The sequence below is a fragment of the Ammospiza nelsoni genome, chromosome 7, assembly GCF_027579445.1.
Source record: "Ammospiza nelsoni isolate bAmmNel1 chromosome 7, bAmmNel1.pri, whole genome shotgun sequence".
NCBI lineage: Eukaryota > Metazoa > Chordata > Aves > Passeriformes > Passerellidae > Ammospiza > Ammospiza nelsoni.
Window position 1 is genome coordinate 40,112,425 of NC_080639.1, and position 16,276 is coordinate 40,128,700.

Here is a 16,276-nt window from a genome sequence, read left to right on the forward strand (position 1 = left end):
AGCGCAGAGAGCGCAGAGAGCGGCTCCGAGTTCGGCCGAAGCGAGCCGAGCCGCGCCGAGCGCACTGATCGGCTCCGAGTTCAGCCGAAGCGAGCCGAGGCGCGCCGAGCGCAGAGAGCAGCTCCGAGTTCGGCCGAAGAGAGCCGAGGCGCGCCGAGCGCAGAGAGCGGCTCCGAGTTGGGCCGAAGCGAGCCGAGCCGCGCCGGGCGCACAGAGAGGCTCCGAGTTCGGCCGAAGCGAGCCGAGCCGCGCCGGGCGCACTGATCGGCTCCGAGTTCGGCCGAAGCGAGCCGAGCGCAGAGAGCGCAGAGAGCGGCTCCGAGTTCGGCCGAAGCGAGCCGAGGCGCGCCGAGCGCACTGATCGGCTCCGAGTTCGGCCGAAGCGAGCCGAGGCGCGCCGAGCGCAGAGAGCGGCTCCGAGTTCGGCCGAAGCGAGCCGAGCCGCGCCGAGCGCAGAGAGCAGCTCCGAGTTCGGCCGAAGAGAGCCGAGGCGCGCCGAGCGCAGAGAGCGGCTCCGAGTTCGGCCGAAGCGAGCCGAGCCGCGCCGGGCGCACAGAGAGGCTCCGAGTTCGGCCGAAGCGAGCCGAGGCGCGCCGAGCGCAGAGAGCGGCTCCGAGTTCGGCCGAAGCGAGCCGAGGCGCGCCGAGCGCAGAGAGCGGCTCCGAGTTCGGCCGAAGCGAGCCGAGGCGCGCCGAGCGCACTGATCGGCTCCGAGTTCGGCCGAAGCGAGCCGGGCCGCGCAGAGAGCGGCTCCGAGTTCGGCCGAAGCGAGCCGAGGCGCGCCGAGCGCAGAGAGCGGCTCCGAGTTGGGCCGAAGCGAGCCGAGCCGCGCCGGGCGCACAGAGAGGCTCCGAGTTGGGCCGAAGCGAGCCGAGGCGCGCCGAGCGCAGAGAGCGGCTCCGAGTTCGGCCGAAGCGAGCCGAGCGCAGAGAGCGCAGAGAGCGGCTCCGAGTTCGGCCGAAGCGAGCCGAGGCGCGCCGAGCGCACTGATCGGCTCCGAGTTCGGCCGAAGCGAGCCGGGCCGCGCAAAGAGCGGCTCCGAGTTGGGCCGAAGAGAGCCGAGGCGCGCCGAGCGCAGAGAGCGGCTCCGAGTTGGGCCGAAGCGAGCCGAGCCGCGCCGAGCGCAGAGATCGGCTCCGAGTTCGGCCGAAGCGAGCCGAGGCGCGCCGGGCGCACTGATCGGCTCCGAGTTGGGCCGAAGAGAGCCGAGGCGCGCCGAGCGCAGAGAGCGGCTCCGAGTTGGGCCGAAGCGAGCCGAGCCGCGCCGGGCGCACAGAGAGGCTCCGAGTTCGGCCGAAGCGAGCCGAGCCGCGCCGGGCGCACTGATCGGCTCCGAGTTGGGCCGAAGAGAGCCGAGGCGCGCCGAGCGCACTGATCGGCTCCGAGTTCGGCCGAAGCGAGCCGAGCCGCGCCGAAGGGTCGAGTCCAGCCGAATGCAGATGACAATGGCCGAGTTTAGCCGATTACAGCCGCATTTAGCCGAGCAGCTGTGAGCCTTGCACGCTTGAGGTGAGCGTGCATCGTTGCCGGCCTGGGATTGAGTGAAATGCACTAAGGAAACCAGCTCTGGGGAGGGAGGCAGGGAAATCCTCTCTTAACGTTTACCAATTCGTCCGTCAAACTCATCACGGCAGGACAGAGTGAAGACTGAAAGTGTAAGAAGATGTGGAGGGAAATAGAGAATCTGGCAGGAGCATCGAACGCACAAGTGCACGAATTTTGCTTTTTGCTTGGATGTAAACTCAGAAGTTGTAAGGAATTTGGGAAGGAGAAGGGACATTTCAGAAGGAGAAGAAGTTGTTGTTGGAGTCCTGGCAAAAGCTTTAAAAAAAAAAAAAGTGGTTTCTTTTTTCTTCACTATTATATTCTTTGGTGGTATATGGTGTGCTGTTTTATTTCTTGGTGTTGTTAGCTCTGTGTAAATTGTTTTTTGAGTCAAGCTAACTTTGCATGGGTTGTTTTGTATTTGAGGTAGGATCAATTTCAAGAGGTTTCTTTCACAGACTTCTGATAGGTATTACTGGGATTTTGGTTTTGTTTACTGTATGCATAAACATAGAGATTTGGTAGGGCCAGCTGGGCTGCTGGAGTTTTGGGTGTGAATTTATTAGATGGCTTTTGTTAAACACAGAATAATTATGTAAGGTAACAGCAAATTACCCAATTACCCAATTGATCTAGCTATGTAACCTTACCACAAAGTTTTATATCTTGCCAGTTTTCTGTTCTTCTGCTCCAAGTAGTTGTTGCAAAAAAAGAAAGCACTGTTCCTTTTCTGAAAAGTTTTCTTCTATAACAAGCCCTTTACTGCCCTTGAATGTGAGTCAGAGGAGCCAAACAGCTGCAGCTGCTCTGAGGGGTTGGTGGGATTTGCCCCCTCCCTTTTCCTGGGTGGCGTGGGAACGAGAGGCGGGCACAATCAGGGGTATATTAACCCCAGCCGTGGCTGAGGGGCTTCATTCCCTCTCTGGGATGTGCTGGGTTAAGAGCTCTCCTCATTTCAGTGAAGAGGCTTTTTCAGCCCGTCTCAGCATCTTTTCAGCAGGTGTTTCTGGGCATCTAAAGCACAGAGGCTTGGAAGATTCTGTGAAGAAAACAGCATGGAATACAGGGAGTATTTAGGTTTGTGATTTTGGGTTTTGTGTTTAGGAGTGGTAAGGTGCTTTTGTAATTTTTAGTTTTGCTCTGGTTGTTTTTTTGGTTGGATTTCTTTCGGTGGAATTTTTGTTTTTTTTGGTTTTCATTTTGGGGTTTTTAGTTGGTTTTTGTGGGGGTTTTGGATTTTTTGATGTTTTCTGTGGTTTTTTTGTTTCTGTGGGGAGTTAGGTGTTTTAGGATTTATTGTTTTTGTGGGGTTTTGTTTGTTTCTTTTTTTTTTTCTTTGTTTGTTTTTGGGATTGGTTTTGGTTTTGGTTTTTTTTTGGTTTTTTTTTTTTTTAATTGATGAGTGCAACTCCCTGAAATTCCAAGCTGTGTCAAGCACAACATTTTTTTCAGCAGATTGATCATGTCACAAGAGGGATCTGCCCAGTGTCCAAGATGATGTTTGAGATTGAGGCTTCAGGTGGGTTGAGGATTGTGACTGGGAGAGGGAGGGTGAGCAGTTAGGAGTTCTTGGGAGGGGGTTTGCAGGCAGCAGGGTGAGAAAGGGTCTTTATTTCTTTATTTGTTTATTTGAGGCCTCCCCCACACAAGGCTTCTCAGAAGCCTAGCAGAGGCATTCCCATGTCTTAGAGCACACAAGGTCATCCACTGCACTCAGAGGAATGCCATTTAACTTTGCCTTTCTGTAACCCAGGTGCCACTCCTAATAAAGGCCACAGCCTTGGAATCAGGATGAAGCTGGAGCGTGAAGGAGCCAGGCACACTCAGGAGTGGGCAAGTAGCTGCCTTGGTGGGATTTGGCCCACATAACTCTGGACTCATACTTTGGTTTTGGTTTTCTTTATTGTAGCTGACCGAGAGGCTAACAGGCCATCACGAGGCCCTCCAAGGCAGACTCATTTCAGGTGCAATGTGGATCCACATCACCAATCAACCAAAAGATAAGTCGGGGGCCTTGGCCTGGAGATGAGAGAATAGTGGGTTGGGAGTTCTTGGGGCAGATTTGAAAATTGGCAGCAGGAAAAGCAATCTTCTCCAAGGGCCTCTTAGGACAGCTAAAGGGAGAGGCTCTACTTTTGATGGCAGCTTTCAGGCGGGCAGTGCAGAACAGCTCTGGTCTGTGTTGTGTTGTCCAGTGTTCTGTGTTCCCTAGTGTGTCTTTGGGGTCCCTTTTGCCTTCTCCCCTCGAGGCCCTCACCACAAGCATGATGTGTCGTGTTCCATGTCCCCCCTGTTTGCCACGTTCTGTGTCACGGGTGTGTGCACGCATTTGTGCCGGAGCTGTTCTGCCCTGCTGCATGGCGTGCTGCAGTAGGAGAAACCGTGGGGCGTTGGAATTGGTAATGTTGGCTGTACTTGGGCTCTAGATGCTATTCCTAGATTGACATAAGGTGTTTGCAGCTTTTGAGTTAACCTGGTGGTGTTTGACATATGTTCTAACTTTCTTTCAGGTGCAGGTGCATTCCATGTGTGGCAGAGGGTCAGGGTTAGGAGGTGGCAGGGCCTTCTTAGGAGCGTGGTGAGTAGCTGAGTGGTGGGGTTTTGGCCGATGCGGTGCCAAGATCAGGGACTGATGTTTGGTTCTCTTTAATACAGCTGTCTGAGAGACCCCAGCCCCGGTGCCAGCAGGACCTTCCCAGCTGACGAGGTGGCTTTTCTTTGCACCTGACAGGTACCAGCATCCCCAGATGTCTGAGAGATAAGTAGAAGGCTGTGACCCACAGAGGGGATGAAAGCAGGGTGCTGGTTTGGGAATTCCTGGGAGGGGGTTTTGAGTCCAATTTTGGGGGGGTGCTGTGGTGTGTTCATGAAGTGGCCCCTTAGGCCCCATAAAAGCCAAGTCTCACTTTTGATTGCAGTGCTGAGGTGTGCAGCAGGGCAGAGCAGTCCCGGTGTGTCTCGTGTCACTTGTCTATTGTGCATTATGTGTTGTTTGTGTATGCTATATCTTCCACTTTGAGGGTCCTGTCAGAAACCCTGGCATCATTGGTAGCATCTGTGATCTCTGCACTCCTTGGCCTGGTGCCCAGGCCACAGAACTTTTGACTCGGGAGCTCAGACAGGCATCAGACTCTCTTCTCTCTTTGGAAGCATCCAGTCAGACGTCTTTTCAGGTCTTGTTCTGAGCTGTATGGACAGCTATGCCCCAGCTGGATCCATTATGGTGGTTTAGGACTTGTAATATTACGAGGTTAGGTAGAGGATTTTGACTGTAGGATTCCTAGGCATCCGTCTTTGCTGTTCTTGGAATTAATCATTCAGTTATCATCTCCGTCCCCCAGGGTTCTCTGAGACTCATCAGCTCACCATCGGTCTCAGCTCGGTCATCTCCTTTTGCATTCTCTCAGTCCTTGCAGCTGTTTTCCTTGCCAAGAGATTTCTGTTCCTGTTGTCTGTCCTGTCCTGTGTCACGGCTCTCAGCACACATTTGTGCCGGAGCTGCTCTGCCCTGCTGCACAGCCTGGTGCAATAGGAGAAGTCTTGGAGACTTGGAATTTGTAATGTGGGGTGTAGTTGGACTCTAGATGGGATTTGTAGATGGGCACATCATATCTGGAGCTCATCAGTTATCCTGCATCAGTTTGACTCTTGTCCTAACTTTTTTTTCAGATTCAGATGGATTAAATGTGTGCCAGAGGGCCCCATGCCAGGTGTGGGGATTCTCCCAAGTAGGTGAGGCCCCATTTGCCTCTGCAGCAGACTCTGTTACACCTCTCAACTGACTCTGTTACACTGCTGTTCTTTGTCTTTCTTTTAGGAAGTAAATCTGGATGCCAGCAGTCAACGTGAGCAGCGGAGAGAAGTGGTTGTTATTGCTCAGCTCTCAAGCACAACAATTTTTCAGCAGATTCGTCGTGTCACAAGAGGGATCCGCCGAGTGTCAAGGATAATGTTTGAGATTGAGGCTTCAGGTGAGTTGAGGATGGTGACTGGGAGAGGGAGGGTGATCAGGTATCCAGTGTAGGAGTTCTTGGGAGGGGGTTTGCAGGCAGCAGGGTGAGAAAGGGTGTTTATTTGAGGGCCCCCCCACACAAGGCTGTTCAGAAGCCTAGCAGAGGCATTCCCATGTGTTAGAGCACACAAGGTCATCCACTGCACTCACAGGAATGCCATTTAACTTTGCCTTTCTCTAACCCAGGTGCCACTCCTAATAAAGGCCACAGCCTTGGAATCAGGATGAAGCTGGAGCCTGAAGGAGCCAGGCGCACTCAGGAGAGGGCAAGTAGCTGCCTTGGTGGGATTTGGCCCACATAACTCTGGACTCATACTTTGGTTTTGGTTTTCTTTATTGCAGCTGACCGAGAGGCTCACAGGCCATCACAGAGCCCTCCAAGGCAGACTCATTTCAGGTGCAGCGTGGATTCCCCTCACCGATCATCCAAAAGATAAGTCGGGGGCCGCGGTCTGGAGATGGCGGAGTAGCAGGTTGGGAGTTCTTGGGACAGATTCAAAAATGAGCAGAGAGGAAAGCAATCTTCTCCAAGGGCCTCTTAGGACAGCTAAAGGGAGAGGCTCTACTTCTGATGGCAGCTTTCAGGCGGGCAGTGCAGAACAGCTCTGGTCTGTGTCGTGTTGTCCGGTGTGCCGTGCTCCCTGGTGTGTCTTTGGGGTCCCTTTTGCCTTCTCCCCTCGAGACCCTCACCACAAGCATGATGTGTCGTGTTTCATGTCCCCCCTGTTTGTCACGTTCTGTGTCACGGGTGTGTGCACGCATTTTTTGCCAGAGCTGTTCTGCCCTGCCGCATGGCCTGCTGCAATAGGACAAGCCTTGGGGAGTTGAAATTTGTAATGTGGGCTGTACTTGGGCTCTAGATGTTGTTCCTAGATTGACATATGGTGTTTGCAGCTTGTGAGTTATCCTGGTGGTGTTTGACATATGTTCTAACTTTCTTTCAGGTGCAGATGCATTGCATCCATGGCAGGGGGTCAGGGTTAGGAGGTGCCGGGCCTTCTTAGGAGCACTGTGAGTAGCAGAGTGGTGGGGTTTTGGCCGATGCGGTGCCAAGATCAGGGACTGATGTTTGGTTCTCTTTAATACAGCTGTCTGAGAGACCCCAGCCCCGGTGCCAGCAGGACCTTCCCAGCTGACGAGGTGGCCTTTCTTTGCACCTGACAGGGACCAGCATCTCCAGATGTCTGAGAGATAAGTAGAGGGCTGTGACCCACAGTGGGGATCAAGGCATGGTGCTGGTTTGGGAATTCCTGGGAGGGGTTTTTGAGTCCAGTTTGGAGCGGGGGTGTTCATTAAATGGCTCGTTAGGCCCCATGAAAGCCAAGTCTCACTTTTGATCACAGTGCTGAGATGTGCAGGGCAGAGCAGTCCCGGTGTGCATCGTGTCACTTGTCTGTTGTGCATTGTGTGTTGTTTGTGTATCTCCTGTCTTTTAGCTTAGGCCTTTGAGGGCCCTATCAGTACCCCTGGCATCATTGTTAGCATCTGTGATCTCTGCATTCCCTGGTTTGGCACCCGGGCCACAGAGCTTTTGACTCGGGAGCTCAGACAGGCATCAGACTCTCTTCTCTCTTTGGAAGCATCCAGTCAGACGTCTTTTCAGGTCTTGTTCTGAGCTGTATGGACAGCTGTGCCCCAGCTGGATCCATTATGGTGGTTTAGGACTTGTAATATTACGAGGTTAGGTAGAGGATTTTGACTGTAGGATTCCTAGGCATCCGTCTTTGCTGTTCTTGGAATAAATCATTCAGTTAGCATCTTCTTCCTCCAGGGTTCTCTGAGACTCATCAGCTCACCATCGGTCTCAGCTCGGTCATCTCCTTTTGCATTCTCTCAGTCTTTGCAGCCATTTTCCTTGCCACGAGATTTCTGTCTGTGTCTTGTGCCCATTGTTTGTCACGTCCTGTCCTGTGTCACGAGTGTCTGCACACATTTGGGACGGGGCTGCTCTGCCGTGCTGCACAGCCTGGTGCGATAGGAGAAGTCTTGGAGACTTGGAATGTGTAATGTGGGGTGTAGTTGGACACTAGATGCGATCTGTGGATGGGCACAGGGTATCTGGAGCTCATCAGTTATCCTACAACAGTGTGACTCTTGTCCTAACTTTTTTTTCAGATTCAGATGGATTAAATGTGTGCCAGAGGGCCCCATCCCGGGTGAGGGGATTGCCCCGAGCAGGTGAGGCCCCATTTGTCTCTGCAGCAGAAGTGTGTATGGTGAGTGTGTTACAGCTCTGTTCTTTGTCTTTCTTTCCAGGATGTCAATCTGGATGCCAGCAGTCGAGGTGAGCAGTGGAGAGAATTGGCTGTTATTGCTCAGCTCTCAAGCACAACAATTTTTCAGCAGATTCATCGTGTCATAAGAGGGATCTGCCCAGTGTCAAGGATGATGTTTGAGATTGAGGCTTCAGGTGAGTTGAGGATGGTGACTGGGAGAGGGAGGGTGATCAGGTATCCAGTTTAGGAGTTCTTGGGAGGGGGTTTGCAGGCAGCAGGGTGAGAATGGGTGTTTATTTGAGGGCACCCCACACAAGGCTGTTGAGAAGCCTAGCAGAGGCATTGCCATGTCTCAGAGCACACAAGGTCATCCACTGCACTCACAGCAATGCCATTTAACTTTGCCTTTCTCTAACCCAGGTGCCACTCCTAATAAAGGCCACAGTCTTGGAATCAGGATGAAGCTGGAGCCTGAAGGAGCCAGGCACACTCAGGAGTGGGCAAGTAGCTGACTTGCTGGGATTTGGCCCACATAACTCTGGACTCACACTTTGGTTTTGGTTTTATTTATTGCAGCTGACCGAGAGGCTCACAGGCCATCACAGAGCCCTCCAAGGCAGACACATTTCATGTGCAATGTGGATTCCCCTCACCGATCATCTAAAAGATAAGTCGGGGGCCGCGGTCTGGAGATGGGACAATGGGAGAGTATCAGGTTGGCAGTTCTTTGGCCAGATTTAAAAATTGGCAGTGGGGAAAGCAATCTTCTCCAAGGGCATCTTAGGACAGCTAAAGGGAGAGGCTCTACTTTTGATGGCAGCTTTCAGGCGGGCAGTGCAGAACAGCTCTGGTCTGTGTCGTGTTGTCCGGTGTGCCGTGCTCCCTGGTGTGTCTTTGGGGTCCCTTTTGCCCTCTTCCCTCGAGACCCTCACCACAAGCATGATGTGTCGTGTTTAATGTCCCCCCTGTTTGTCACGTTCTGTGTCACGGGTGTGTGCACAAATTTTTTGCCGGAGCTGTTCTTCCCTGCCGCATGGCCTGCTGCAATAGGACGAACCATAGGGAGGGGGAATTTGTAATGTGGGCTGTACTTGGGCTCTAGATGTTGTTCCTAGATTGACATAAGGTGTTTGCAGCTTGTGAGTTACCCTGGTGGTGTTTGACATATGTTCTAACTTTCTTTCAGGTGCAGATGCATTACATGTGTGGCAGGGTGTCAGGGTTAGGAGGTGCCGGGCCTTCTTAGGAGCGCGGTGAGTAGCAGAGTGGTGGGGTTTTGGCCAATGCGGTGCCAAGATCAGGCACTGATGTTTGGTTTTCTTGAATATAAGCTGTCTCAGAGACACCAGCGCGGTGCCAGCAGGACCTTCCCATTTGACAAGGTGGCCTTTCTTTGCACCCGAGACCCGCATCCCCAGATGTCTGAGAGATAAGTAGAGGGCTGTGACCCACAGTGGGGATGAAGGCATGGTGCTGTTTCGGGAAATACTGGGGGGGGTTTTTGATTCAGCTTTGGAGGTGGGGGATGTTCATGAGGTGGCCCCTTAGGCCTCATAAAAGCAAAGTCTCACTTTTGATCACAGTGTGGAGGTGTGCAGGGCAGAGCAGTCCCGGTGTGTCTCGTGTCACTTGTCTGTTGTGCATTATGTGTTTCTTGTGTATCCCATGTCTTTTACCTTTGGAGGGCCCTGTCAGTACCCCTGGCATCATTGTTAGCATCTCTGATCTCTGCATTCCCTGGCCTGGCACCCAGGCCATATATGAGTTTCTGATACCTGTCTGAGCTCCCCAGTCAAAAGTTCTCTCTTTGGAAGCATCCAGTCAGATTTCTTGTCAGGTCTAGTTCTGAGCTGTATGGACAGCTATGCCCCACCTGGATCCATTATGGTGGATTAGGACTTGGCGTAATATGAGGTTAGGTAGAGGATTCTGACAGTAGGATTCCTAGGCATCCATCTTTGCTGTTCTTGGAATTAATCATTCAGTTATCATCTTCGTCCCCCAGGGTTTTCTGAGCCTCATCAGCTCACCATCGGTCTCAGCTCACTCATCTCCTTTTGCATTCTCTCAGTCCTTGCAGCCATTTTCCTTGCCAAGAGATTTCTTTTCCTGTTGTGTCCCCGTTGTCTGTCCTGTCTGTCCTGTGTCACGGGTGTCAGCACACATTTGGGATGGGGCTGCTCTGCCCTGCCGCATAGCCAGCTGCAATAGGAGAAGTCTTGGAGACTTGGAATTTGTAATGTGGGGTGTAGTTGGATTTTAGATGGTATTTGTAGATGGACACAGGATATCTGGAGCTCTTCAGTTATCATGCAGGTTTGACTCTTGTCCTAACTTTTTTATTCAGATTGAGATGGATTAAATCTATGCCAGAGGGCCCCATCACGGGTGAGGGGATTGTCCCGAGCAGGTGAGGCCCCATTTGTCTCTGCAGCAGAAGTGTGTATGGTGACTGTGTTACAGCTCTGTTCTTTGTCTTTGTTTTTAGGAAATAAATCTGGATACCAGCAGCCAAGGTGAGCAGTGGAGAGAAGTGGTTGTTATTGCTCGGCTCTCAAGCACAACAATTTTTCAGCAGATTCATCGTGTCACAAGAGGGATCTGCCCAGTGTCCAAGATGATGTTTGAGATTGAGGCTTCAGGTCAGTTGAGGATGGTGACTGGGAGAGGGAGGGTGATCAGGTATCCAGTTAGGAGTTCTTGGGAGAGGGTTTGCAGGCAGCAGGGTGAGAAAGGATGTTTATTTGAGGGCCCCCCCACACAAGGCTGTTCAGAAGCCTAGCCAGAGGCATTCCCATGTCTTAGAGCACACAAGGTCATCCACTGCACTCACAGCAATGCCATTTAACTTTGCCTTTCTCTTACCCAGGTGCCACCCCTAATGAAGGCCAAAGCCTTGGAATCAGGATGAAGCTGGAGCCTGAGGGAGCCAGGCACACTCAGTAGAGGGCAAGTATCTGCCTTGCAGGGATTTGGCCCACATAACTCTGGACTCACACTTTGGTTTTGGTTGTCTTTATTGTAGCTGACCAAGAGGCTCACAGGCCATCACAGAGCCCTCCAAGGCAGACTCATTTCAGGTGGAACGTGGATCCATATCACCCATCATCTAACAGATAAGTTGGGGGCCACGGCCTGGAGATGAGAGAATAGTGGGTTGGGAGTTCTTGGGACAGATTTAGAAATTAGCCAAGGGAAAAGCATTCTTCTCCAAGGGCCTCTTAGGACAGCTAAAAGGAGAGGCTCTACTTTTGATGGCAGCTTTCAGGCGGGCAGTTCAGAACAGCTCCGGTCTGTGTCGTGTTGTCTGGTGTGCAGTGTTACCTAGTGCGTCTTTGGGGTCCCTTTTGCCCTCTTCCCTCGAGGCCCTCACCACAAGCATGATGTGTCGTGTTTAATGTCCCCCCTGTTTGTCACGTTCTGTGTCACGGGTGTCTTCCGGTATTTGTGCCGGAGCTGTTCTGCCCTGCCGCATGGCCAGCTGCAGTAGGACAAACCATGGGGAGTTGGAATTTGTAATGTGGGCTGTAGTTGGGCTCTAGATGCTGTTCCTAGATTGACATAAGGTGTTTGCAGCTTGTGAGTTATCCTGGTGGTGTTTGAAATATGTTCTAACTTTCTTTCAGGTGCAGATGCATTCCACATGTGGCAGAGGGTCAGGGTTAGGAGGTGCCGGGCCTTCTTAGGAGCACTGTGAGTAGCAGAGTGGTGGGGTTTTGGCCAATGCGGTGCCAAGATCAGGCACTGATGTTTGGTTCTCTTTACTCTAGCTGTCTGAGAGACACCAGCCCGGTGCCAGGGGGACCTTCCCAGCTGACGAGGGGCCTTTCTTTGCACCTGACACAGACTGGCATCCCCAGATGTCTGAGAGATAAGTAGAGGGCTGTGACCCACAGTGGGGATGAAGGCATGGTGCTGGTTTGGGAATTACTGGGAGGGGTTTTTGAGTCCAATTTGGAGGTGGGGTGTGTTCATGAAGTGGCCCCTTAGGCCCCATAATAGCCACGTCTCACTTTTGATCCCAGTGCTGAGGAGCACAGGGCAGAGCAGTCCCGGTGTGTCTGGTGTCACTTGTCTGTTGTGCATTATGTGTTGTTTGTGTATCCCATGTCTTTTACCTTAGGGGTGCCTGTCAGAAACCTTGGCATCGTTGTTAGCATCTGTGATCTCTGCATTCTTTGGCCTGGCACCCAGGCCATAGATGCGATTCTGATACCTGTCTGAGCTCCCCAGTCAGAAGTTCTCTCTTTGGAAGCATCCAGTCAGGTGTCTTGTCAGGTCTTGTTCTGAGCTGTAGGGACAGCTATGCCCCACCTGGATCCATTATGGTGGATTAGGACTTGTAAGAATGTGAGGGCAGGCAGAGGATTCTGGGCATAGGATTCCTAGGCATCGATCTTTGCTGTTCTTGGAATAAATCCTTCAGTTAGCATCTTCTTCTTCCAGGGTTCTCTGAGCCTCATCAGCTGAGTGTCAGTTTGAACTTGGTCATCTCCCTTTGCATTCTCTCAGTCCTTGCAGCCATTTTCCTTGCCAAGAGATTTCTGTTCCTGTTGTGTCCCCGTTGTCTGTCCTGTCCTGTCCTGTCTGTCCTGTGTCACGGGTGTCAGCATACATTTGTGCCGGAGCTGCTCTGCCCTGCCGCATAGCCAGCTGCAATAGTAGAAGTCCTGGGGCCTTGGAATGTGTAAAGTGGGGTGTAGTTGGACTCTAGGTGGGATTTGTGGATGGACACATCATATCCGGAGCTCATCAGTTATCCGGCAACAGTTTGACTCTTGTCCTATTTTTTTTATTCAGATTGAGATGGATTAAATCTGTGCCAGAGGGCCCCATCCCGGGTGAGGGGATTGCCCCGAGAAGGTGAGGCCCCATTTGTCTCTACAGCAGAAGTGTGTATGGTGACTGTGTTACAGCTCTGTTCTTTGTCTTTGTTTTTAGGAAATAAATGTGGATACCAGCAGCCAAGGTGAGCAGTGGAGAGAAGTGGTTGTTATTGCTCGGCTCTCAAGCACAACAATTTTTCAGCAGATTCATCGTGTCACAAGAGGGATCTGCCCAGTGTCCAGGATGATGTTTGAGATTGAGGCTTCAGGTGAGTTGAGGATGGTGACTGGGAGAGGGAGGGTGATCAGGTATCCAGTTAGGAGTTCTTGGGAGGGGGTTTGCAGGCAGCAGGGTGAGAAAGGGTATTTATTTGTTTATTTGAGGGCCCCCTCCCCACAAGGTTGTTCAGAAGCCTAGCCAGAGGCATTTCCATGTCTTAGAGCACACAAGGTCATCCACTGCACTCACAGGAATGCCATTTAACTTTGCCTTTCTCTAACCCAGGTGCCAGTCCTAATGAAGGCCACAGCCTTGGAATCAGGATGAAGCTGGAGCCTGAGGGAGGCAGGCACACTCAGGAAAGGGCTAGTAGCTGTGTTGCTGGGATTTGGCCCACATAACTCTGGACTCACACTTTGGTTTTGGTATTCTTTATTGCATCTGACCAAGAGGCTCACAGGCCATCACAGAGCCCTCCAAGGCAGACTAATTTCAGGTGCAACGTGGATTCCCCTCACCGATCATCTAAAAGATAAGTTGGGGGCCACGGCCTGGAGATGTGGGAGTAGCAGATTGGTAGTTCTTGGGACAGATTTAAAAATGAGCAAAGGGAAAAGCATTCTTCTCCAAGGGCCTCTTAGGACAGCTAAAGGGAAAGGCTCTACTTTTGATGGCAGCTTTCAGGTGGGCAGTGCAGAACAGCTCTGATCTGTGTCGTGTGGTCTGGTGTGGCGTGTTACCTAGTGTGTCTTTGGGGTCCGTTTTGTCTTCTCCCCTCAAACCCCTCACCACAAGCATGCTGTGTCGTGTTTCATGTCCCCCTGTTTGTCACGTTCTGTGTCACGGGTGTCTGCAGGTATTTGTGCCGGAGCTGTTCTGTGCTGCCGCCTGGCCTGCTGCTGTAGGACAAACCATGGGGAGTTGGAATTTGTAATGTGGGCTGTAGTTGGGCTCTAGATGCTGTTCCTAGATTGACATAAGGTGTTTGCAGCTTTTGAGTTATCCTGGTGGTGTTTGACATGTGTTCTAACTTTCTTTCAGGTGCAGATGCATTCCACGTGTGGCAGAGGGTCAGAGTTAGTAGGTGCCGGGCCTTCTTAGGAGCGCGGTGAGTAGCAGAGTGGTGGGGTTTTGGCCGATGCGGTGCCAAGATCAGGCACTGATGTTTGGTTCTCGTTAATCTAGTTGTCTGAGAGACACCAGCGCGGTGCCAGCAGGACCTTCCCAGCTGACGAGGTGGCCTTTGTTTGCACCTGACAGGGACCAGCATCCCCAGATGTCTGAGAGATAAGTAGAGGGCTGTGACCCACAGTGGGGATGAAGGCATGGTGCTGGTTTGGGAATTACTGGGAGGGGTTTTTGAGTCCAATTTGGAGGTGGGGTGTGTTCATGAAGTGGCCCCTTAGGCCCCATAATAGCCACGTCTCAGTTTTGATCCCAGTGCTGAGGAGCACAGGGCAGAGCAGTCCTGGTGTGTATCGTGTCACTTGTCTATTGTGCATTATGTGTTGTTTGTGTATCCCATGTCTTTTACCTTAGGGGTGCCTGTCAGAAACCTTGGCATCGTTGTTAGCATCTGTGATCTCTGCATTCCTTGGCCTGGCACCCAGGCCACAGAACTTTTGACTGGGGAGCTCCGACAGGCATCAGACTCTCTTCTCTCTTTGGAAGCATCCCATGTGATGTCTTTGCAGGTCTTGTTCTGGGCTGTATGGACAGCTATGCCCCACCTGGATCCATTATGGTGGATTAGGACTTGGCGTAATATGAGGTTAGGTAGAGGATTCTGACAGTAGGATTCCTAGGCATCCATCTTTGCTGTTCTTGGAATTAATCATTCAGTTATCATCTTCGTCCCCCAGGGTTTTCTGAGCCTCATCAGCTCACCATCGGTCTCAGCTCACTCATCTCCTTTTGCATTCTCTCAGTCCTTGCAGCCATTTTCCTTGCCTAGAGTTTTCTGTCTGTGTTGTGTCCCCATTGTCTGTCCTGTCCTGTGTCACAGGTGTCAGCACACATTTGGGATGGGACTGCTCTGCCCTGCCGCATAGCCTGGTGCAATAGGAGAGGGCCCGGGGATTTGGAATGTGCAATGTGGGGTGTAGTTGGACTCTAGATGGTATTTGTAGATGGACACAGGATATCTGGAGCTCTTCAGTTATCATTGAACCGTCTGACTGTTGTCCTAACTTTTTTTTCAGATGCACCTCCTCAGATGACTGCAGTAGTTCTGTACGTTCCTTCTTCTGAAAGGGAATAGGGCTCAAGAATTCATCTTCCAGAGAATTTTTGCAAGTCCTGGTTTGTATTGTATCTGCCTATGGTGGCTTATGTTGTATGTACCTATACATCTGTCTTTTTTTGGGTTTTGGGTAGAAAATTTATCAGTCTAGAGTGGGGACAAGTCCTAGCTGTCAGATAACCACTCGTTGACACTTCCTGTCGTCTCGCAGGTCCCCGAGGCTGCTGATTTCCCCAGGATCTGCCATTTTACCTCAAGGAGCAGCAGCCAGAGGATGTGTCACAGCACGTTCTTCAGCATCTCGAGTAAGGGCCGCAGTGAGCGTGTAAGTGGAAAGATTGTGTGAGCGTGTGTGAGAGCACGTGGCTGTGTCTGTCTGTGTCTGCTCGTCTCTGCGTGTGTGAGCGCATGCTGACTGGATTTAACCTTGTGTGTGTGACTTTTGCTTTCCAGGTTTTGCGACTCCTTGTTAAATTTAGAATAAAAAATCCCCAGCCAGGTTCTATTGCATGAACTGACATGATATGTACCGATTTTGGCTTAAAACCCAGAAAAGCAGACGAAGATGAGCAGGAAAAAACCAGAAAAAAACCCCATGATGGACAAGAAAAAAACCCAGAAAAAGCCCAGGATGGGCAAGAAAGAAACGAGAAAAAAAACCCCAGAAAATAATCCCAGATGGGCAAGAAAAAAAACAGAAAAAAGTCTGAAGATGGGCAAGAAAAAACCCGGAAAAAACCCCCAAGATGGACAAGAAATAACCCAGAAAAAAATTCGAAGAAGGGCAAGAAAAGACCCAGAAAACACCCAGAAAAAAATCGCAACCCAAGTATAAATATAGAAATGTTTGTCAAGTATATGCAGATCTATGAAGAAATGTTAAATTATTTGAAATATAAAATATATACAGTTGTATTATGGATCGTATTGATTTATGTTTATTTCCTATAATACACTACAATATTTATATCAATTTTACATCTATCATATCTATCATTTGTTATATGTTATACCATATTGATATACTCTAGGTTTTTTTAAGTAGTTTAAAATAAAGGCGAGTTTTTTTTTTTTATTTGGCAAAAGCAGGTGTTTTAGTATAAAAATTATAAATACAAATAATATAAAGGTAGAAATCTAAGAATAGAAATAGACCATAAATAGCTGAAGGTTAATATAAAAATTAAAAATGTAAGAAAAAATAAGTTGTAGCAG